Source organism: Molossus molossus, unplaced genomic scaffold, assembly GCF_014108415.1.
Source record: "Molossus molossus isolate mMolMol1 unplaced genomic scaffold, mMolMol1.p scaffold_m16_p_7, whole genome shotgun sequence".
NCBI classification, from domain to species: Eukaryota; Metazoa; Chordata; class Mammalia; order Chiroptera; family Molossidae; genus Molossus; species Molossus molossus.
In genome coordinates this window covers 32,274,918-32,299,318 of record NW_023425401.1, presented here as the reverse complement: position 1 = coordinate 32,299,318, position 24,401 = coordinate 32,274,918, and the positions used below count along the sequence as shown (strand labels likewise).

The 24,401-nt window shown below is 38.6% G+C and overlaps 1 protein-coding gene across 1 annotated transcript in view; it reads left to right on the top strand.

Annotated features, from left to right (window-relative positions):
- PPP1R9A (protein phosphatase 1 regulatory subunit 9A) overlaps positions 1–24,401 on the top strand; it is a 278,938-nt gene that overhangs the window by 97,367 nt on the left and 157,170 nt on the right.

The window sequence follows — 24,401 nt, the reverse complement described above, 5'->3', positions numbered from 1 at the left end:
CAGCTCTGACATAGAAAGATCTTGGAAGTTGTCACTGTCATCCTTACAATAAGGAAAAGCTGGACAAGTTTTTAAAAAATCAGCATCTCCCATCATGGAACCAAGGATTTCAGGGCAGATCCCCTACCCTGAAATCTGGAGAGATGGGTGTAATCTAGAGTTTTTAGCCAAGATCTGCTTATGTGGAACAGGAGGTGCTTATGCATTGACACTTAAATGGCAATTTTGATTAACTGCCTGGCTGAGGGTGCACCAGTGTGAGACTCAAAATCTCTTGGGGGCTACAGGCTTAGAGTGGGCCCCCAGCCCTCACGTGTTCATGAGCCTTTCCTGTAGGAACCCCACCAAGTTCTCTCAGTGAAGATCTGAGAATCATCCCTTCGTGGCTCTTGGAGGAGGAGTAGACTAGTAGTCGCCATAAAATATGCCCAGAGCCTTCTCCGTACAAACCAGCTCTCTGGTGGTGACTTTATGGAGCCTTGTCCTAGAGTGATGAGAGGAGGCATTCCTCTGTGGCCCCCTGCAGCCTTCCTCTCTCACCCAAGGAAGGAGGGGGAAAGCTGTTCCAGAAGAAACACGTGTAAAGGTCACGATCCAGAGACACACACCTGCTAAAAGACTGAAATGTAATCAGAAGATTATGGAAAGCTACCTCTTACCCACATGTTCCACTCTAACAACAGGCCCCCTGTGTAATGACAGTGAATTACAACTGGAGGAACAGCAAGACCCAGACTCATTCTGAGGAGGAGTACCTGGGGGAGCCCAAAGTCAGGAGGGGAGACAAGAACAAGGATGCGAGGAATTTGATGCCTCTGACACCTATAGCCATAGCAGACATCAAAGAACCCAGTCCATGCCCAGATGAACATAAATCTCACTCTGAAGGCCTATTTACTTCAATTCTCACTTCCCAGTGCAGCCTGCCTGCTTTTGACAAGCAGTTACAAGGCATACCAAAAGGCAAGAAAAAAGATTCTGCGGTGACAGATCATCAGAACCAGACTCAGATATGACATGGATGCTAGAATTATCAATCAGGCAATTTGAATGGAAAGAAAAATGCTAAAGGTAAAAAACACTGTAACAGAATTGAAGAAGGCCTTCAGTCGGTTCACCAGTGGACTTGACACAGCTCAGGAAAGAATCGTCAATAGAAGCTTTCCAAATTGAAATGCAAAGTAAAAAGAGAGCATTCAAGAACTGTGGGGCAATTTTAAAGGTGTTATGTACCCACAATTGGAATACAAGAGAAAAATAAAGAGAGAGACAGCAGAAAAAGTATTTGAATTGATAATGGTCAGAACTTTCCAAAATTAGTTGCAGAAAACCATAATCACAGGAAGCTCAGAAAATATCAGGTAGTGTAAAGACTGAAACGTCAAGCAATCAAACAAATGAAAAACAAAAGACCAACAAGCCACACCTAGGTACATCACATTCAGACTGCCAAGAACCAAAGGCAAAGAGAAAATCTTGAAATAAGCCAGAGGGGAACGTTACCTTCACGATGGAGGAACAAAGGAAAGAGAGACGGATTTCAAAGCAAGGTTCATATATTTAACGACACGTGTGTAGCAATTTAACAAAGATGTTTTAAATGCCTGCTAAATGTCATGTGTTATAAAAGGTGATAGAGGCTAAATAAGACCTAATATCCTCCCTCTTGCCCAATCAGGTAGTTAAAGTAGAATAGGAGAAGGCAAGAAAAGTATAATAATAAAATAATAATATACAGATTTTAAAGTGATCACAGGTGAGATACCAAAAAAGTACCGCAGGGGAATTAGGTGAGGAGAGGAGGCTGGTTGGGCAGTCGGGACCGGCTTTATGGATGGTGATAAAGCAGTTATTTTACTTATGTAGTCAGCTTCCTTTCCTATTGCCCACAGAAGTTGACCCAAAACTTTACCTTCATCATTTTCATTACATCTCTTTAAATGTTCATCCACCCTTCACTCAGGTTTGCTCACCTTGTATTTCACTGTGAAGATAGAGACAGTAGAGAACAGGCCATTCATTTCCGCCCCTTTCTTACGCCACGTGCAGTTTTCACGAAGCATCCTCGTTCTCTGCAGAAACTGTTCAACATACTCTCTCTCCTGTGTCTACAGTTACCACCCCAACCCTGGCCTGTCCTGCACGATTATTCTGATGATCCTTTCACTCTTCTCCTAATACCACCTTCCCAGCGTCCTCTACCTTTTCCATGCGACAGATTCATCCTCTCTCCCATGCTTAAACCCTCTACAGTTCTCACACTGCCTACAGAATCAAATCTCCCTCTTAGCCAGTCTTTCCAAAACCTGCGCATTCTGCCCCAAACTATCCTCTGTGATTTCTGAGAGGAGATAACCCAAGAAATATTTTCCAAACTTATTTGACAGAAATATCCACTGAGCGTCTCCTGGGCCTCTAATGTTTGGCAGAGCGCAGCTTGGGAAATGCTGGGATTGCGTGAAGAATGTGAACCGTGGGGACTGGGAACGGGAGGGAAAGCATGACTAAAGTCCTCTCGGTAGTAACGAGCACGCAGAGCGAGCCAGCTGCGCATGAGGTCATGACATACATTAGCACGATTCTCCAAACGCTGATTTCTTCTCCAAGATTTTTAGGAGCGATCCTCTGTGTCTGTTTATAATCTGCAAAGACTCTGTCATGCAGAAAAAATAGGAGGAAAAGCCTTTCCGCTCTCAATCTCAGGGGAGAGAAGATTTTAACCACGTTTTTGGAAGCTTGCAATGGCAGAATGTAAAGCTTTCCAGAGAGCTCAGTTTTATCTCACTTGCAGTTATATTTCACTTTAACAAGATGAGTGTAGGATTATTTGGCAAATTTGAGGAGAATAATGCGTTTTCGTTTCTTAGAAATATTTGTGCTGCGTTTTATAGCCTCTCTAAAATATTATTTACACGTATCCAGTTGTCAACCTGAAATCTGAACGTGTCGTTGATAATGTTTCTGTCACAAAAGCTGTGGTTCATGGAGTATTCATTTATTGAAATTTCTTGTGACTAGAAATCTTCTGCTTTACTGGAAGAGGGATAATTGAGCATCAATGGTCCTGTCCTTTATGGATTGCTAAATCACGCTGCAGTGACTTGTGACACATCAAAATATTAAATATAGTTGATTATATTATATATTATTATGTTTTAGGTATTATATTATGACTTTAAAAGTTGTTGTTCCACCCTGGCTGGTTTGGCTCAGTGGTTACAGCATCGGCCTATGGGCCAGAGAGTTCTGGGTTCGGTTCCCACTAAGGGCACGGACCTTGGTTGCAGTTTGTCTCCAGCCCTGGTTGGGGTTGTGTGGGTAGCAGCCAGTCGATGTGTCTCTCTCACATTGATGTTTCTCTCTGTCTTCCTCTCTCTCCCTCCTGCTCTATCTGAAGATAAATGCAAAAATGTCCTCGGGTGAGGATAAAAAAATAAAAATTTGTTGTTCCTTTAAACTGTTTTCAGGACCTGTGCTAGAGGGCCAGTTTGTGGGACTGACCATTGATACTGAGTTTTGTAAATGAAAACAATAACTTTACACAGGACCTTCCTGTAGTAAGAGAGCAAAATGCATGGCAAGTCATTAGTACATCCTTGGGAACAGAAGATCTTTGTAGGCATCCCTTGTAGGTGGGAAGAGGGTCCTTCTGTCCTTCTGAGCCTGGCTTCATCGGGTTCCAGGCCCGGGTGTGGCAGAGCCTGTGAGCAGCGGGACTGCGGGCCTTTCAGGGAGGCAGGTAGCCAGGCATGCTCTTCTGCCCCATGGAGTTCCCAGGCTAGTTGTGCATGAAATACACCTATTTAAATCAAACTTAAAGCCTGTAACTTCAGTATTCTCTCGTAAGAGTTGCCTGTTCAGAAGCTGTAGAATTAGGAGTGGAGAAGGAGGGAAAAGTATGTAGGGACACCACGATACGTGCGTCATGACCATGAGATGGGTCTCTTTTTGAAATGTTGGCTTAAAACCCTGAAATTCCTGCAGTGTACTGCTTTTTGAAACTGACCTTTATTAGAAGAGTCAGAAGGCATGTCTCTTTAGATAGAGAACTTTTTACATCAGTGAATTTAAGAATGCTATCTTATGAACCTGTTTCTGTGTTGAGGTATCTATATCGTTTTTAGTCTCATCAAATGAAAATATCCAGTTCTGGTAAATCCATGCTTTATTTGCGATGTCTTAAAAAATAAGCCGTTCTCTGTGATTCATTTAAGCTTTAGATCATTGGCAGAGTGTCCACTTTCTCCATTAAGTGTTCTCTAAATGTCTCTGCCTGCACAGCCTACCTGTTTTCCACAGCTGTATACTAATGGGAACCTCATATGTCAAGATGTAAAGTAAAAGTTCCTATTGATGTTGCATTTAGTCAGTAGATTGCATTTAGTCTACTGTTCTTTTCATGATCAAGACAAAGAGAAAGATATCAAGCTACCAAAATAGAAAGCTTCCAAAGCATTGTTCACATGCTGAAATAAATTCCAAATAGTTCTAGACTTTTAGCTGATAACTCTCATATTGGAATTAAGTTCCTGATAGATATAAAAGTATGTTTTTGCTGAGAAATATTCCATTAAGACAGATTTTAGATATCCTGTCTGCTGTACAGTTTCACTAACTCTTAGAACCATGTGTTAAAAATGTTCTCCCTTGAAAGCTAGAGACACGGACATTTCGCTACTATGCAGTCACAGCAACATGTATAAAAAACGAGACTGCTAAATTAGATCTTTTCTTCTTAACCTTTTACAGCTATATAATCATATTTATTTGTGATACTCCCATCACTTAGGGGAATGAGATTTCGAATTAGATTCTAGGGAGACCTAAGTTCCCCTTGGACTCCCCTCTGCTGGAGGTGTGTGTGTGCAGTGAGGCAGTGAGGGGTGTCTATTAGGATAACACGGGCAGAGCAGTACCACGTCTAGGCTGACTAAAAACAGACACGTCCCGCTGCATAAATGCCCTTGCTTTCTATACGGTCCTAACACTTTGGACAGTAATCGATAACATACAGCACCGGCGAGTGAAAAACGTGTGAGCGATGTACTACTACTCTAATCATAAACTTTTCACACATCATTTCCAAATGTGGGCTGAACTTCCTACATACCACAGGCCGCCCCAGACATTCGTTTTCTACTCTTAATTCTGTTGTTTTTTTCTGTCTTAATAATGCCCCCCAACTCTGTGTTTAAATTCTAAGGCTCCTGTTCACCAGTTTGCGTCGATTCTCAAGTCGTTCAGAGGTGGGATTTACTGGATCGTCCTTCAGCTCGGCTAAGATTTAAATCCCACTTATCTCAGAAGAAAAATAACACATTGGAGGAATTTGACTGGAAAGGAATAAACACTAAAAGAAGCCCTAGAGTGAGTGGAGGGGGAAATGAGGCCATTACTGTTTTCTCAGTTGTTTGTAGTTAATTTCCGGTCACTGCCCCCCAGGGGCTGTTCTAAAGGGCTTCCTCTCTCCCTAAGCCCGAAAGCTGCACCTTATCCCTCATTCTCACCTTCCACTGACTGCGAAGATTGAGGCCACCTGAAGCGACTTTCCTTCCCTTCCTTGTCTTCTGCCTTAACTGTTGCTCCTCCTGGGCGACCCTGTTCAGGTTTTCTGTCTTTCCCACCATCTGTAAGGGAAGTGTAAAAGAGGAAAATGTAAGCCTTTTGCTTCTGCAATATCGTTTGAAAGATAAGGAGTAGAATGTCCATTTTCTGTTTTTAACTCAGAGGGTGTTAATGAGACTAAAAGAGGAAAATAAATCTGAAAATGGCTTGAAAAATATAAAGGACTCTATGATAATTAAGTTGTTATTATTAGTCTTTCCTGTTATTTGAGCTGGATATAGTTTGATCCCGTTTTTTTGTTAATGGACTCGATTTAGTTTAAAAGGCTGCTGCAGAATTTGAGTGGGTTCAGTAAAGAGCAAGAATTATAACAAGAAAATAGGTCCTAAAAGTAAAATTGAAAAGGCTTGGGACTTTATTTTGTCCATATAAAATGAGGTAAGGTGACTAACTCCATCAACTATATGAAATATTATTATATTGACACATACTATACTTTTCCTTCCAAAATCAAATGGAGAAAATGGCCTTACATTGCAGCAACAGAGAATAGTAAATTATAGTTTCTGAATTAAAGTGTTATTAAATACTGTAACAGGCTACTAAAGGAAGCTGTAGAATTCTCAGCATTATCATTAAGAGTGTGTATCATTACGACTGGGCAGTTATAGCTATTATATGTTTCAGGTATTTTTTCTAAAAGCAAATGATCTAATGATCTCTTGCATCGCCTATAACCTTTGTACTCTACTATTTTATAACATCCAAATTTAAAGCATCATGTGAAACACTCTTCCCCCCTCTTTCATTCTATTTAAAAATTCCTCAACTATGCACTTTTTCTAAGATGATGCTTTTTTAGAAAGAAAAGGTGGGTGCTACATGGGTAGTAGTTGAATAGAGTCCCGGGGATTCTCTGCTGTGGATTCCAGATTATGGGAACATCAGCCGTTGTTTATTTGCTACCGATTTCTCACCTCCTTCTTTTGCATACCACTTTGAAATGACTTGTTTCTAAAGAATCAATCATCTTTGATTAAAGTAGACCAGAAACTAAAGCCCAGAGATCCTCAAATAAAAAAACAGCCATTCAGACCTTGTTGACCCTGCGAGTCCAAACTTATTTCTAAATACTTAGTACCAACTTGGTTGATCAAATCTTTTTCCTTTGCAGATAAATAGTGACCTGCAGCCATCTGTGACTGCTGAGCCCGATGGATTGTGATATTTGTCATCAAAAGCTTTGTGTCTATCTTGGTTTTGATACTGGTCTCTCTCCTGGATTTGTTGATTTCAACAATGGAGTAATTCAGGAGGGCAGGGAGGGAAGTTAGAGCCCTCCAGGTGTCTGTAACACACACCATTGTTGGCAGAGGCTGAGAGTTATTTCACATTTACCTCCACTGGAGTTATAGTTGTTCCAGCCTCAAGATTAGTCAACATGTCATCTCTTTGTATTATTTTTAATGGCTTCTTCCTCCTACAGTACACATGAATAACTTCTATCAGTAGGGCCTGTTAAGTCTGTTTTTGGAACAAATGCTTTAAAGTATATCTTTTAGTTGTTGTATAGCATGTCAGTCCCAGAGAGCCATCAGTGTAGTTCCAGTCCTCAACAACATCATTTTTATTGTCATTTCCAACTCACTGTAAACCTTTCCTTTAAAAAAAAAACCCACTTCTTGAGCCATAATCACTCGAGTTCTCCAGGATCTTTTTGAGCCTGTTTTGAATGAGCTCATTGTTTATTCAGAGTGAAGAATGTTTCTGATATTGTGTTGTGAATATAGTCGAGTGCGCTGGCTGACATTCTTGTTGAACCCCAAAAGTCTATTCCAAGTACACTTTCTCTCAGACTCTACCTTTGCTGAAACCCAAGGAAGAGATTGTGAAGAATTGCCCCAACCTCAGTAGGCTATTTTAAGTGTCTTCCGTTTTCCTTGTGGATTTTCAGTAACTGTTGCCAGCTATGGAGATCAATTCATTGGGGGCCACTTTATCTCTTTCACATTGTGGTATGAGGCATATATTTAAAGGGGACACATTGTTGAGGTAGCTTTATTCTTTTAGGTTTTGACAGCTGGGAGCTGTCTGTATAGAAGGTGTTTGAAGGTTTTTTTTTTAATTTTTTTAATGTATGCTGTTGGCTACACAGATACAACAAAGTATAAGTATAAAGGTATGCTGGTAATAATTATTTCCTGTTTTTCCTTAGAATATAGTTTTATTTTATGATCAAATTAAAATAAGACTTTAGTTATATTTTTCCAGATTGAATATTTATTTTAAAAAGGAACAGCTGTTAATAGACTAAGACTCCATTATATTTTTAATTCCTCGTCTAGTTTTACATAAAACAAAATGTATATTCAATCATAGTACAAAAAGTCTAACATAAAACTAACTCTAGTGCAAATGTTGATGTTTATTTTTCATAGACTAAAATGATAAAAATTCAGGAGCATTTTCCTACTTAGTAGTTAGTATCCATTAAATCTATCTTACGACTTCTTGCATTAAAACTATAACCCCTTCATTCATTTATCAATTTTGAAGCATTCAGAAAAATTATGTGACTGTCAGGGTTTTAGGATAAATAGGACAGTCTTTTCCTCAGAGCTAACTTGAAAATCTTGGTTGTGAAAGATAAACAAATATTATGCAAGAAGTAAAATAGTAGAAATATTATTAGGGCAGTGTATTTTATATAATCTCTTGTCTGCTTTTTTTTTTTTTTTTTAATAATAAAACCTCCGAGTTAAGCTTTACTCTTGATTTTCAACTTGTATGGGTGTGAGTTCTGCAAATCCCAGCCTTGACTATAGGTTGAATTCATAATTTGTGACTCATGTATTGCTGTTTTTCATATGTATTTAGAAGAAACCCTATTCAGTGAAATGTGAATACGTTTATATGGTTATCAAATTCATAGTAGGTCTTTGGTCATTATGTGCCCTTTCAGCCAGCTGATGCTTACAGTGCATCCACTGTCATGTGATGAATCAGTGAAAATGGTAGATTTTGAAAATGACTGTCCAGACCCTTGCTGTGGGATTCCTGGCTGCAGAGAGCACGCGTGGGCACTCAGGGCTGTCATAGGTGGTAAGCGAAGTTTGAGTCTTTGCTGAAAATGGCTCTCTGTTTTGGCCTCCTTTCTGATGATCACATCTTTGATGGAGTGATATCGTAAGCTCTGTGCATGATGCTTTCATTCGAATTCACTTTTTGCATTTCTTTTAAGCTCCTTCTAGAAAACTGCTTAGAGAGTTTATCCTGGCTGTTCTCACCTCGTGTCACATGTTACCTTTCCTAGAAGCCCTAAGCACTGACTTCCCTGTCCCAACACAAAATTTTTGAGCATTTCTATGGAGACCCATTGCTTTTGACATTGGCCCTTTCTGCCTTTTCATTTTCATCAAATAATTTTTATTTTTTCTCAGAGTAGTTTAAGTATGATACCAGCCTGTGTCATCTTATTGACTCTTAATGCTTTTTGCTTTGAATATGTCAAATCCCTTTTGAATGGTTGAAAATTAAACATTTGTGACTGACTCAAAGCAATAGCAGTTCATAAAACTATAACAGAACAATAAGGGTGATGGTTAATGTCTCTGAAAATTCTGCACTGAGTCATTTTCTGTAGGTATCAGCATTCATAAAACTTTGCTGTAGGTTTTAATTTTCATGTCTTCTGTATCTGAGTTGACATTTGGTGAATATAATACTCAAAAGAAACATTTATCAGAATATGTTGTTTGGTGATGATGGGTAATTAGAGTATCCTCTTTTGATTAAAGACACCTGTTTGCTGCACTGCACTTTGTATAAATATGGTGAGCTTACAGTTGTTTCGTTGCTTAAAACAATGAAAGATGAATTAATGGTTTTTAAATTAAATTTATTGGGGTAACAAAGGCTAATGACATTATATAAATTTGTGGGATAAAACTTTATAATACAACATCTATATACTCCATTGTGTGCCCACTACTCAAAGTCTCCTTCCGTCACCGTATTTTGACTTCCTTTAGCTTCTTTGGACTCCCCTGCATCCCTTCCCCTGTGGTAATAACTTCTGTTTTCTGTGTCTGCGAGTTTGTTTGTTTGTTGCTTTTTGTTTTATATCCCACATATTAGTAAAATCATATGGTCATATGGTTCTTGTTCTTTTGCCTCTGACTTTACTTAACATGACTCTTTCAGGGTCCATCCATGTTGTTGCAAATGGCCGTATTTCATCTTTTTTATTTTTTTATTTTTATGGCTGAGTAGTATTTAATTGTATGTGTATACCACATCTTCTTTATCCGATCATTTGTCAAAGGACACTTAGGTTGTTTCCATGTCTTGGCTATTGTGGATAGTGCTGCAATGAATGTACATTGCACATATATCTTTATGAATAAGTGTTTTCCAAATTTTCAGGTAGATACGCAGAGGAGGGATTGTTGGGTCATATGGTAACTTTATTCTTAATTTTTTGAGAAAACTCTATACTGTTTTTCTTAGTAGCTGTACCAATTTGCATTCCCACCAGCAGTGTGAGGGTTCCTTCTTCTCTGCAACCTCTCCAACACTTGATATTTCTTGTCTTACTGATAATAGCCATTCTGACAGATGTGAGGTGGTATCTCGTTGAGGTTTTGATTTGCATTTCCCTTATAACTAGTGATGTTGAGCATCTTTTCATATATCTATTGACCATCTGTATGTCTTCTTTGGAAAAGTATCTATTCAGATCCTCTGCCCTTTTTTAACCAGATTGTGGTTTTTTTTGTTTGTTTGTTTAAACATTTTGAATATTAGCCCCTTATTGGAGGTATCATTTATAAATATTTTCTCTCATTCAGTTTGTTGCCTTTTTGTTTTGTTGATGGTTTCTTTTGTTGTGCAAAAGCTTTCTAGTTTGATGCAGTTCCTCTTTTATTTTTGCTTTACTTGCTTTGCCTCTGGGGTCAAGTTCACAAAAACCTCCCTGAGCCCAAGGTCCATAAATTTAGTGCCTATGTTTTATTCTATGTATTAGTGTTTCAGGCCTTATATTAAAATCTTTAATTTTGTGTATGGCATCAGACAGCAGTCTAGTTTTGCATGTACTGTTTAGTTTTTCTAACACCATTTATTGAAGAGGCTTTTCTTTCTTCACTGTAAGAATTTTGGCTCTTCCCTGTTGAAAATTAGTTGCCCATATATGTGGGGTTTACTTCTGGGCTATCAGTTCTGTTCTGTTCATCTGTGGGTCTGTTTTTTTCTTTTAGTTATATACTATTTTGGTTATTGTAGCTTTGTAATTTAGTTTGAACTCCAGTAGTATGATACCTCTGGCTTTGTTCTTTTTTCTCAGGATTGCTTTGGATATTAAGGATCTTTCTTGGTTCCATACATTTGAGGATATTTTGTTCTAATTCTGTGAAAAATGCCAGTGGGATTTTGATGAATATTGCATTAAATCTGTACACTGCTTTAAGTAACATGGCCATTTTAACAATTCAATTCTTTCAACTCATAAACATGGAGTATCTGTCCATTTATTTACACCTTCTTTAATTTCTTTCAACAGTGTCTAGTAGTTTTCAGTATGTGGGTCCTTCACTTCCTTTGTTAAGTTTATTCCTAGATATTTGATCCTTTTTGTTGTGATTGTAAATGGGATTGTTTTCCTCATTTTAAAAAATATTTTATTGTTAGTATATAGAAATGCAATGGATTTTTATTTATTGATTTTGTATCCTGCCAGTTCACTATATTTGTTTACAGTTTCTAATAGCTTTTTTTTTTTTTTTTTTTGGTAGAATCTTTATGTTTTCCATATATAGAATCATGTCATCTCTAGATAATGACAGTTTTACTTCTTCATTCCCAGTTTGGATGTCTTTTATTTCTTTTTCTTAACTGACTGCTCTGGCTAGTATTTCCAGTATTATGTTGAGTAATAGTGGCAAAAGTGGGCATCTTTGTCTTGTTCCTGATCTTAGAGGAAATGCTTTTAGTCTTTCGCCATTGAGTATGATATTAAAGTGAGTAAATGTCCTTGCTTGAAAATCTCAGAACTCAGTTATTTTGCTAAGAAAAGCATGTGAAGACCATACCAAAAAAATTCATATATTCACATTTATATATATTTTCCATTTGTTCTTTTTCTATTGCAATGTATTTGAGCAAGTTTAACCCAGATGAATGCAAAAAGTCCTTTCTTGGATTTAGACAGAAAATTTTAGATGTTTACGTAATTAATATTTAGTTATTTAGTACTCACAAGATTTAGCATCCGGGTATTTTTTTTGGACTATATTTTCAAAGTATTGTGCTGTATATACTTTGCTAATGTGGCTTTTGTCCTTTGATTTTTTTTTTTTATCCTCACCCAAGGACATTTTTCCATATTTTGTTCAGATAGAGTGGGAGAGAGAGAGAGAGAAACATCGATGTGAAAGGGACACATCGAGTGGCTGCCACCCACACGAGCCAACCAGGGCCGGGGACTAACTGCAACCGAGGTACGTGCCCTTAACCGGGAAACAAACCTGGGTCTCTCTGGATCACAGGCCGACGCTCTAACCACTGAGCCAAACCAGCCAGGGCTGTCCTTTGATTTTTTTCAAAGCAGGGTGTTAGGAGTGAAGATGTGGGCATATTTTATCCTTTGTGTCATAGAACTATATAATATTAAGTTATTAAATCTCCCTCTTTCTGCTGGATATCTCTACTTGAGTGGCCTATTAATGCCTCATCTTATCTCTAAAGCCTAATTTGTCTTCTGTGTTCCCATTTTTAGTTATTAGCATCAACCAAAAAGTCAGGAACTCAGGACAGCAGTCTTGGAATAATTTTCAGTTTTTCTGGTCTCTCATTTCTGTGTCCAGTCAGTTGCCAAGCGTCATCAATTCTAAACCTGCAGTTTCTCTTTTACCTCCACTTTCTCTTGTCACTGCTTCTGCTCCACGTCATACTCTCATCACTTCCACACTGGAAAAGTACGGAAGCCCGCTTGCCTCTGGTCTCGCCCTCTGCTAACTCATTATTCACTAAACCCTTAGCACGATCGTTGTCCATGACGGAACATGACGCCTTGGTAGAAGCTAGTTCGTTGTTTGTTTTAGTAGGATTGGTGGGACTGTTCCTCTGTGTCCTCACATTCCCATTAAAATTTTTTTTATAGTTTGGGTCTGTGTGTTGAGATGGATATGAAGGATCTTATCATTGAAAGAAGAGCCAACAAAATGATGCAAGTTTTCACAAAATCAAATCTGGGGGAAGGCAACAGCAATGGGTTATGTCTCATGAAGAAGACTGTGGTGTGTGCTTGTCAGTAAATTGCAAAGCAGAGTAACAGTAAAACTTGAACTTCACACTAAGGAAGTATATCTACATTTTTCTCACAATACGACTGACTTTAGGCGAATCTCCTTCATGTACATTGAAGAAATATTGCAGTAAAACTCAATACATTTAAAAATTTTTCAAGACATAAACTTACTAGATTATGGTGAAAACAATATTGAAAATGACACGGAAAGGCTAACTTTAGGTTTTAGCATACTTTTTTTTTTTTTTAATCCTCGCCCGAGGACACTTTTTCCACTTTTTGTTCAGGTAGAGTGGGAGGGAGAGAGAGGAACAGAAAGAGAGAGAGAAACATCGACTTGAAAGGGACACATCGAGTGGCTGCCACCCACATGACCAACCAGGGCCGGGGACAAACTGCAACTGAGGTACGTGCCCTTAGCCGAAACCGAACCCGGGTCTCTGGACTACAGGCTGACGCTCTAACCGCTGCGCCAAACTGGCCAGGGCCATACTTTTTAAACTCTAGTGGGAGAGAGAGAGTAGGAGTCAAGCCCAGCACATACTTTTTGGAAAGAGCTTTTAGCAACTTGGATCTCTAAAGCTGAAACGAAGGCAGCTTAGTCCAGAGTCTCTCTGTGAGCCACGGGCCACATTGTTCTGTGCAGTGGCATGTCGTGCAGGCCTGAAATCCTCATTTCGATTTCTGCTGCCCTCACCAAACTTGAGAAGCCTCATCAGCTGTTCTCTCTGGGCAGCAGGAAACAGCATGGAGAAATGGAACCCACTTAACAAAATATGTTATACCCATTATACACAGCTCTCTAGAAGTATAGATAGTTCAACTCGTTTAAGTATATTGAAGATAGTAAAAGTTTGAAGAGTAATCACGAAACTATGTTTAGCCCAGAAAAATAAATCTCATGGAGGAGAATGTTAAAAACAGCTACAATAAGCATATAGAGATAGCTAATGTTGAGTAAGTACAGAAGCATGCCATTTTAGAATGGATAATTGATCATTTTAGATTAGTCCACTGTGATTTCCTGCAATGCTTCCCCATTGTACTTGGGATTTAATTCTGTTTTTTACTGTGCATTGACTGGAACTTGGGTGACCATTTAATTTATCAGCAAAATCAGGAATCTTGAGAGTGAAAGGGAGTGCTATTACTAATTTCACCTGAAGAACAGGAGTGCCTAGCCCTGCCCCATGCAAATTAGGGTCTGTGGTTTCTGAACCCCAAGGCCCTATGGATTCTGGTTCCCTGGTCCCTATTGCCCCTCCCTTCTCACCGCCCACATTCCACACTGGCCTTTTTTGACTGGTCTAGGTTTGTACTTGCCTTAGAGCCTTTATACAGGGATGAGCAAAAGTAGGTTTCCAGTTGTTTGTATGAAAATAATACAGTAATTAATAAATACTAATGCAAGAATAAACTGTTTTGCATACTCACAACTGTAAACCTACATTTGCCCACCCTTGTACTTTCTCTTCCTCTGCCTGAAACACTTTGCCCCCAAATCCTCACATGGCTGACTTCTATCTTGGCACAAATGTCATTTGACCAGGCACAGATACCATTACTGTCTTGGCACAAATGTAATTTCAACAGTGAGGCCCTCCATGCCCTTCTGTCTAAAGGAGTTCTTCTCCTTCCCGGCACATCAGCATTGGCTTTCATAACACTCCACGTGTTGTGTGGGTGTCTTCGTTTACTTCCCATGCTTAGGGCAGTACCTGGTGTGTAAAGTACAAAAATATTTGTCGAATGAATAAAAGCAAGTTAATTAATACAACTTAAATGATCCACTCCTGATGAATAATGTTTCATGGTGTTAAAACAAGTTTTTTGGGGAAAAGAACCTTGGTATGGGAGGCCGAAAATGCTGTTTCTTTGGATTACCTTAAGCTTTCACTGATTATCTGTCTCTCCCAGAACCTCAATTTTCAAATCCGAGAAGTGGGGACACTACTTTCATTGCCCATCTTACTATTGTTAGTATAAAACATATGTTTGGGGACGGACTCTCCAGACTGTTAAGGGGGGTTTATAATTAGAAGGTTGTACCATACCTGTTGCACGTCTCTCCTGCTTAAAGTATTGCTATTTTCCAACTTCCTCATTTCTATTAAGACCTCCCGTTTATTCTTGCATTATTATTAATTACTGTATTATTTTCCATATAAGCAACTGTAAACTTTGGAAATATTCTTAACTCCACCCACTCTTTTGTTCTTGACATGGAGTTAAGTCTCTAAACTGTTGATTCTTCCTTTGAAATATCTCCAGTATCAGTTTTTATCACCACTACTTTACTCCCAACTTGACTGCCTCATCACCTTTTCCTAGATTACTATGATAACATGTAACATGTTTGTTTTCTCTTCCCCGTCTGGCTCGCCAAAGGCAGGTTATTCTTCCTTAAAGGAGATGTTTGCTGACAACCTGCAGTGATCCACAGCCTGTTTGAAGACATCCACATTTCTAGCCTGGTTTGGGTATCTTCTGAAGCCGTACTCTGCATGTTGTTAATTTCTGCTTCCTCAGGTTCTTATTAATACACCCATTTCTGTGTTGTCGCCACCCCACTCTCATTGTAATGTAGACTGTTCTTCCACTCACGCACCTTTTCCTCCAGGAAGCCTTTTGTGACAACACCTCCCGCACTTCGTCTCAACCTACTTCGAAAACATCTTGGACTATATTCCATGACTTAAACACGGTGTATTTGTGTACCCTTTCTAGCTTCCAGGGATTGAGTACCTACCATAGGCCAGGAATAATATTCTAACTGTTCTATTTAATAATTACAAAGTCAATCTAAAACAACCAAGGAAGGTTTTAAAGCAGTTTTTTTTACTAACTTGTCTTATTATTTAACTAGTGTATAAATGTGTTTTCAATCTAAGATATTTAGAAGTTTTCAGAAGGCAAGACCTGTGTCTTATACTTTTCACTTACACATACAATCAGCAATACTAAGTTCTCACTTATACTTATTAAAATTGAATATGTGTTGTACATTTCCTAAAGGCTGAGTTTTCTTATCACCCAGCACACTTGATATCTATGGATTTGTGTGTTAAAGAACTTTAATGGCCCAAGAAATTCTTATCTAAACAATTAAATTGGAATGATAAAAGTTCAGTGAATTTTCTAATTGCCTTGTAATCATTCATTATCCAGGAACAATTTTATGACCATGGGATTTATGTGGTTTTCACCCTTCCCCCCAAGAAATCAACACACTGGTTTTATAGTCATGCAAAGATAATTTCAGTATAATAGTGGAATACTTTGAGCAGCATTGCAGATTTTTTTCTTTCTTTCTTTAATACTGGTTGCTTCAAACCCTGGGCCTCATGGTGGTTTGAGGTTAATGAAGTGTTGCATTCTTATTAGCCCTGGTGAGTTTATGGTGTTACAAAATACCAGGTTTTTCTTGCCATATGATTTTCCCCCTGCCATACGATTTTGCTGCATTTTTCAGTTTGTGAATACTACATGCATTATATTACCATATTCCCAGAAGTCACTTGGTGATAGCTAAGTTTGCCTGAAGTAATACTAATGGCATTTACAGCTATACATAATATCAGTTCACCTCATGAAGCTTATCACTGATCTGTTTAAACCAGGTATTTTATCAGTGTATTTTTGCAGGCATTTACTTTAACAGCAGCTCTTAAGAAAAACTGTATTTTTATACACCACTGAATCTTGAAAAGGCCAAAATCTAAACGAAATGTTTATAATGTGGACATGTGCTGTATACTTCAGCCAGGGCAGTTCTAAAAATAATGATATATCAGCCCTAAAACTTGCGAGACAACTTCAAATTACATCTGAATGTTGACTAAATTGTCAGTGCAATTTACTGCTCTTAAAAAGTCCTTGATTTTGATCTCTGTCTCTTTCTCTCCCTCTCTCTTTTTCCTTCTCCTTCTCCCTCTCGTTCTCCCTCTCCCTCTCCTCGCCTTTGTGACACATATATTGTTTGGAGACTTCGCTTAGGAAAAAAAGAGGAATTTATGACTTCATCAAAAGCCTCATTAGGGAATATGTTTGGCTTTCATGCTGAGTTTCTTCTTTTTTTCCTACTGTTGTTGTTCCCAAGAATTTCAGTCTTTGCACTCACATAATTTGGGGAGTTTCAAATCCTGCAGCATTCAGCCACAGCTGTTTTACATATGCTACAAATTATAGTTGATTTTTTTTTCTCAATATGGAGAAAAGCAAAGAATACAGAATAGAAAACAAAGTAGGGAAAATTTAAACTGTCTCCATAGTAATTGAATAATTTATGTAGCCAAAATGCTATAGTTTAGTAGTAACTACCTTGCTTTTAATGCATCAAATACTAGTGGTTTGTTTCTCATTTAGTGCAGATGTGGAATATTCTACATCTCTAGGGTGGTTTATAAGAAATTCTGGTCATGGTAGAGAGATTTAATTTGGGTTCACTCCATGAATTTGAGGCATTTTTCCCAACAAGGAACTGGCAGATGAATTTTAGATATATTAAAGTAAAAAATACAGAAAGCCTTGCACAGTCTCTACAACTTGGAAAACTACCCCTGTGTTTTATTTTTTTCCAGTTCTCTCTGAGGTCATTTGTTAATAACCTCCGTCTTTACTTACTCATTTTTGTCCCTTCCACTCACCCAGTTTCCTACTTGGATAACTTTTTGTGTAACAGAATCCGTGGACTCCCTCCCTGCCCGTTTCGTGTGCATTGAGGAGAAGTTAGTTATATTGAACGATTGTTCTTAAATTAGTTTCACTCACCTCTTCCCTAATCGTCTGTCTGTTTTCTCATCCATAAGTACATCAGGAACTGGAAAGACTTTTGTTCTGAATAATTGGAATGACCAATCTTAGCCAATTAGAGAGCTGCATAGAGCAGTGGTTAGGAACATGTTTGAGTACTGGAAGCTCAGGAAGAATATTTGGAAACACGTATATTCAAGTGTGTACCTAAAGATTCTGACTCAGTAAGCGCACGGTGGCCCTGTGAATAAGTACTGAAGTAACTGACAACAGTGTTGTTCTAAGTCACCAAAATTGACAGTCCAAGGCAGTAATTTTTAACCCGTGTGCTGCAATAATTTTTAAAACATGCACTAGCTGACTATTTAGTCAGGGGCACTGACCTCTTTTCCCTTAAATTGTCAAATAAAAATATGACAACAGCTAATGCAACAATAGCCATCTGATGCGAATGAATCAAAATTATACCAATTTTTTGTTTGTCAGATTGGCAAAAAAATATATTTTTTGTTGTGCCACAGAATTTTAGTAATTAGTTTCTCTGTGCCATAAGATGAAAAAAGGGTGAAAATTGCTGCTGTATGGATTGGTTTAAAAATCCAGTGTAGGAGGTGGGGGTGGGAAATGGGAGTGGACAGGAAGAGAGTAACCAAAGAACATATGTGCATATATGCATAACCCATGGGCCCAGACAGTAGCATGGGGAAGGCCTGGGGTGGGGCAGGCGTTAGGTGGAGGGGGGCAAAAAGGGAGAAAATAGAGACATCTGTAATACTGTCAACAATAAAAATAAAAAATAGAGAATGATTTAGGCTTACCTGAAATAATTAACTGGACTATCAGTGGATCTACTAGTAGGTATTAGATGTATTATTAGTAGTATTAAATGGGAAAGGTAGAAAATGAAAATACTTACAGGGTGTTTTTCCTGGAAAAAGATAAAATATGTATCAGAAGGTATATGTATCTGTGCTGGAGATGGAGTTGGTGTAGTCAATGAGACCGTGGAGTGTGCAGGAATACAGTCTTTAGTCTTGGTTAAAGGGGAAGGAGTCTGAAAGGGAGATTGTGAAGCAGTTGCTGGAGAGGTGGGAAGAAGACAGGAAAGATGTGTTGAGAAAGGGCAAAAGAACGTTTCAAGGAGTGAATAGTAGAATGTCTGAAACTGCCATAGAGGTCAAGTAAAATGAGGACTAGAAAATTGGCTTTACCAAAGGAAACTAAAAAAAAAAAAAAAAATGAAGAGGGGTTTCTTGTATCAAAGACAGATTTTTAAACTTTTGTTCTGGTATCATCTCTCTATTTTTTTTCCATTTCTATTATCATCATAATTATTTTTCACTGTTTTTTGCTTTTTTATGTTTGTAAGTGATAAGGCATGGTTAAAAATAATCAAAATTTTCAGATTCACTTCACAATCATCCCAGGCATCTTCTTCCCCTTCACCTCACTCCTTACAAACAACCTTTCTTATTAGTTTCTTGTTTCTCTTTTCCTGTTTCTTTCTACAAAGCCCCAAAGAAATCTATCGCATAGCTTTTATTTTTTATTTTTTTTTATTTATTTATTTTTTTTCCTCACCCGAGGACATTTTTTTTTTTTTTTTTTTTTTCCAATTTTTTTAAAGACAGAGTGGGAGGGATAGAGAGGAAGAGAGAGAGAGAGAGAAACATCCACGCGAAAGGAACACATGGAGTGGTTGCCACCCGCACAACCAACCAGGGCCGGGGACAAACTGCAACCGAAGTACATGCCCTTAGCGGGAACCGAACCCGGGTCTCTCAGGACCGCAGGCCGACGCTCTAACCGCTGAGCCAAACCGGCCAGGGCCTTAAATTTTTTTTTTTTATCCTCACCTGAGGATATTTTTCCACTTTTTATACAGATAGAGTGGGAGGGAGAGAGAGGAAGGGAGAGAGAGAGAGAGAAACATCGACGTGAAAGGACACATCCAGTGGCTGCCACCCGCACGACCAACCAGGGCCGGGGACAAACTGCAACCGAAGTACGTGCCCTTAGCGGGAACCAAACCCGGGTCTCTCCGGACCGCAGGCCGACGCTCTAACCGCTGAGCCAAACTGGCCAGGTATCGCATAGCTTTTAAATCCTTGTGAAACCCCACCCTCTCTAAAGTACAAGGAAATAACAATTTAGTAATGAGCTCCAGCCCAGGACTCAGAGCACTGAGCCAGTGTGCCCTGTGCGTGTATGATTACACTGCCAGGCACATGGCCCCAAATGGGCGGTGGTCTGAGCACCGAAGGCAGTCCTGACATTCACGTTTTCTTACTCCATCTGTCTATACCTTAATCCTAGAACCAAAGCAGTTGGCATTTCGTGTGAGGTTGAACATGACAGAATTTATTTACATCAAGTGTAGGTTTTAAGGATAAAAAATTCTGTGATGTATTGGCCCTTATGCAGTACTTTTATAGCTTAATCCTCCACTACCCAGATTAGAGTTTGAATTTTATTTCGTTTCCTCCATTCCCAATATGCACTGCGTCCTTTCAAGATGATGGAGACATTGGATCCAGATCCAGATCCCCCTTCAGCCCTTTTACTTTTGTCCTGCAAGAGTTGGAAGAAGACAGCAACATCAAAGAGTTTCTGAAAAATGGGTGCTGAGATGTTTAGCCTCTGATGTTGGGAAGGATTGGGTGAAGGAGAAGCTGCAGTCTGAGAGAGATCTAGCAGACAACTTGGAATGGTCCTGGAAATGGATCAAACCCAGGATGTAGATTAGGTGGTTTTCTAAGCCAATCGCCTCCAGTGCCTTCTGGGCTAGTGGGGTTAAAGCCCAGCCTTTTATGTGTCCAGACTTATTTAAGAAACTGAAATCCAGTATCTGAGTTCTTGTCACACAATTATATGAGGCTGACAAGTGTCTGGGTTAACCCAATGCCCCACACTGGACGTCTCTGACAGTGGAGATCAGATAGCCATGCAGTTTGGCAAGGAGGTGGGTCAGAGTTGGGGATTTTACATACATTACTTTGTGGAGCAGGATTAAGGCACATGTTAGGAATTGAACTTTGACACTAACTAATAAACAGCAGATACATAAAAGAAAGGTGAAAGACAAATACCATATGAATTCACTTGTATGTAGAATCTAGTAAACAAAACAAACCAACAAACAAAATAGAAACAGACTCATAGGTACAGAGAAGAGACTTACAGCTGTCAGAGGGGAGGGGGGTTGAGGGGCTAGGTGAAATCGGTGAAGGGCTTAAGCAAAAAAATAAAATAACACAAAACTCATGGACACAGACAACAGTAGGGTAATTACCAGAGGGAAAGGGGGGTGAGGGGAGGTAAAAGAGGGTAAAGGGGGGATAGTTGGTGACTGAAGGAGACTTGACTTTGGGTGGTAAACACACAATACAATATACAGATGATATATTATAGAATTGTACACTTGAAGCCCATATAATTTATTAACCATTGTCACCCAATAAATTCAATAAAAAATTTTTAAAAAGAAAGAAATGTAAAGTGGCTGTGCCCCCTCCATCAGTGCCCATCAGGGCCTTCCATAAGTAGTCCTCTAAACTGATCAGGTGTTCACATAAATTAGATAAGGGAAACACTGAGTCTTGTTTTGCTATGTCTCACAGTTAAAGAGATAAGGTCAGAAACTCTCAAACTTTCCTCACAAGATAAAATTAGATTTATATGCCAGCATCATCTAAATGTGATTTTGCAACCTCAGAAATTGGCCCTTAGACCCAACCCTAACTTCACTGGGTCACGTAGCCTGATTGGCTGTAGGAGATTCATATCCCAATTGAGATATGACTTTAACCTAAGAACCTAGTTGCACGTAACAGCAAGCTCATATATATATTATTCAACTATATACTCTCCAGGTGAGGCCTCTTAGCGAATGTGAGTATTTCATTAATCCCAGTGTGATTCAGACTACCAGTGCACAGTGGCCAGCCTAGGAGCTAGTCCTAGTTTATGGGCTGGATGACTCAGGAAAGTTGGGAGGCAGTAGTACTGGCTGGCATATGGAGTGATGATGGGGTCACACATAGAAACTGTACCTTCAGCTGTAAGTATATTATGTATATTGAGAGAGAAATTTATTACAACAGAATCCTATAATAACATGGGGTTTAAAAAACCATTTGCATTATAAAGGAAGTCCTATGCTCAAACAATGAAAATACCGGGACAAAAAGACACCTGTAATTTTCTGGCCTTCTTGCCTTTCTGGGCTTGTGCTAGGCTCAGTATAATGCTACCAATGGGTAGTTCTCTGTGGGAATCTATACAAAGTTTTAAACATGTATGAGCTAACATCTATAAAAATATTAAGTGAATAGGGAAAATTCTGTAGGTAATATTCTAATAAATGCCATTTAGAATACTGTCACTTGTGTGTTAAAATGATTAAAAAAAAATACGTTGGCCTTTAAAATGAGTTGTCATCATTCTATGTGTGTCTTTGTCTGCATTAGCAACATGATGCAGAGTAATGTCACCATTACCCAAGATACCATCTATTACTACAGAACAGTGCACTTGAAAATGGCTTGTAAATTAATGGTTTTAAAAATAAAAAGTGACCCACTAGGCTGGTGAATGGAGAATTTGCTTAAAATACCTTAGCGATTTGAATAAATCTGAGTTACCATGAAAAGATGCTAGCCTAGGGCCCTTATTTTTTATGTTTATGTTTGCTTAATTTATCTTTATTGTTGAAAGTATTACAGATGTCCCCCCTTTTTTCTCCCATTTATCCCCTCCTCCCGCCCCCCCCCCCCCCCATGCCTTCACCACCCTTAAATTAAGCCACCAAGGCAATTTAATTGAAGAGTCCCATTAGCGTGTATCCTCTGGTAATTGTTTTGGTTCTCATTTTCCCTTGACAAGGGCAATTGTGTGTATCTTGAAGATAGAAGACAGTCTACTCCTTTGCACAGCTGACATGGTAGGTGGAGTCAGGGGAATAAATTAAGTGACCTTTCAGGGTGAGTGGAGCCTTCTGCCCAAGACTTTGTTATTGTATAGATTCAGAAACCAGGGCTCAGGCTTCAACTCGCACCCTGGTTTCTATGAAAAGGCATGACAGCATTTGAGGGGGCTTAAGAAGGGGATTGCAAACCCCAGCTTCCCAGTCCTGTATGTGTTGGTGTGCAAGAGGGAACCACAGACGTGCGCCGCCATCCTCATTGCTGCTTCGCACAGAAGCCGCTCAGCTCGTGGATCAGTGATTTACTTTTCCCTTTCAGCTGAGATTCTTGTAGTATGATTATGAAACTATACTTTTTTTCCACACACACTCCCTTTTTTTTTTCTTCTAGCAGAGCCACTAAATGTTTTAAAGACATAAATCCACAAAGGGCTTTGCCGTTGGAGTCCTTATATCTGTGCTTCTCCTTTTATGAAAGGAGTGTTGCTTAGGAGCAGTAGGGCTGTGGGTGTTTGATGGCAGATGGGGGACTGCAGGGCTGCAGCTGCAGCTCTGCAAATATTGTTAAAATAAACTTCCATTGCAAATTGACTGGTCAAATGGAGTGTCATTGTGATGAAGCAGAGTTGAAAGTCTAATGTGAAAAAGAGTAAAAGCATTTATCTGATTCATGGAAAGTTTTACAGTGAGCAGTGTGGAAGAGATTTCTGGGCAGAGAATCGGTGGGCTGTGACCCTAACAGGCCCCTAGGGAATGCCTGGAAAAAGTGTATTAATGCAGTATTTTGATGAAAGAGACAGCAATTAATTATTTATTCTAAGAAGTTTTCATTTCACAAACTAATCTTGTATAACCTTGTAATATCGATTCTCATGTGTGCGTAAGATCAAGTTTGGATGTGGTAAGTTTGCATATTAATTAGATGTTACTTTGGCCTGTAATAAACAGTACACATGTATTGCAAGAATAGTCATTGTACTTAAAAGTCCAGTATCTGGAGCTATACTGCTTGGGATTAAACCCCAATTTTAGCATTTACTATTTGTGACACCTTAGGCAATTACGTATTTAACATCTTAGTGTCTCACTTTCCTTATGTTTAAAACAGTGGACAATATTAATGTCTATTTCGTAGAGTGGATGTGAACACTTAATAATTATGAAAAGGTACTTAGAATAGTTCCTGACAACACAGAGCTATAGTATATTAGCTATTAGTTTTTCGATAATTTATTTTATTTTTTGTAATACTTGTAGATTATCCTATTTTAATGTTACTATAAGCTGTAGATCTGTCCCTCATTATAGACTGTTGAGCTCTTTCCCCATCTTACATTATTTAAACAATGCTGCTAAGATTGTCTTTGTTCTTACGATTTTGCATACTTGTAATATATCAAGTCCTTAGAGCATAATTCCAGTGTCAAAGACTACATATTTTGAATTTCCTAGGATATGACTAAATTGCCCTACAAAATGTGTGAGACTGCTTTCTCCTTCTATCTTCTCCTAACTAGACGTTACTGAGTTCTGTTTTTGCTAATGTTATTGGTAACTGGTGATGCTAATTTTAATTTATATTTAATTATAAGTATATGCGAATATGCATAATTTCAAAATAGTGAAGGGAAAATGGATTATTCAATAAATGATACTGATAAAACATGCTAATCATCAGGGCAAAAATAAAGATATATTCTACCTTTATTTCTTATACCAAGGTGAGTTTGCAGTGGATTGAAAATTTAAAAATAAGAATTATTCTGTGAATAATGTTTTGAAGTCTTTTGTATTTTTTTCCATGAAGTACATGTCCATGTAATTGGCTCTTTTTTCTACTGATTTATCATTGTT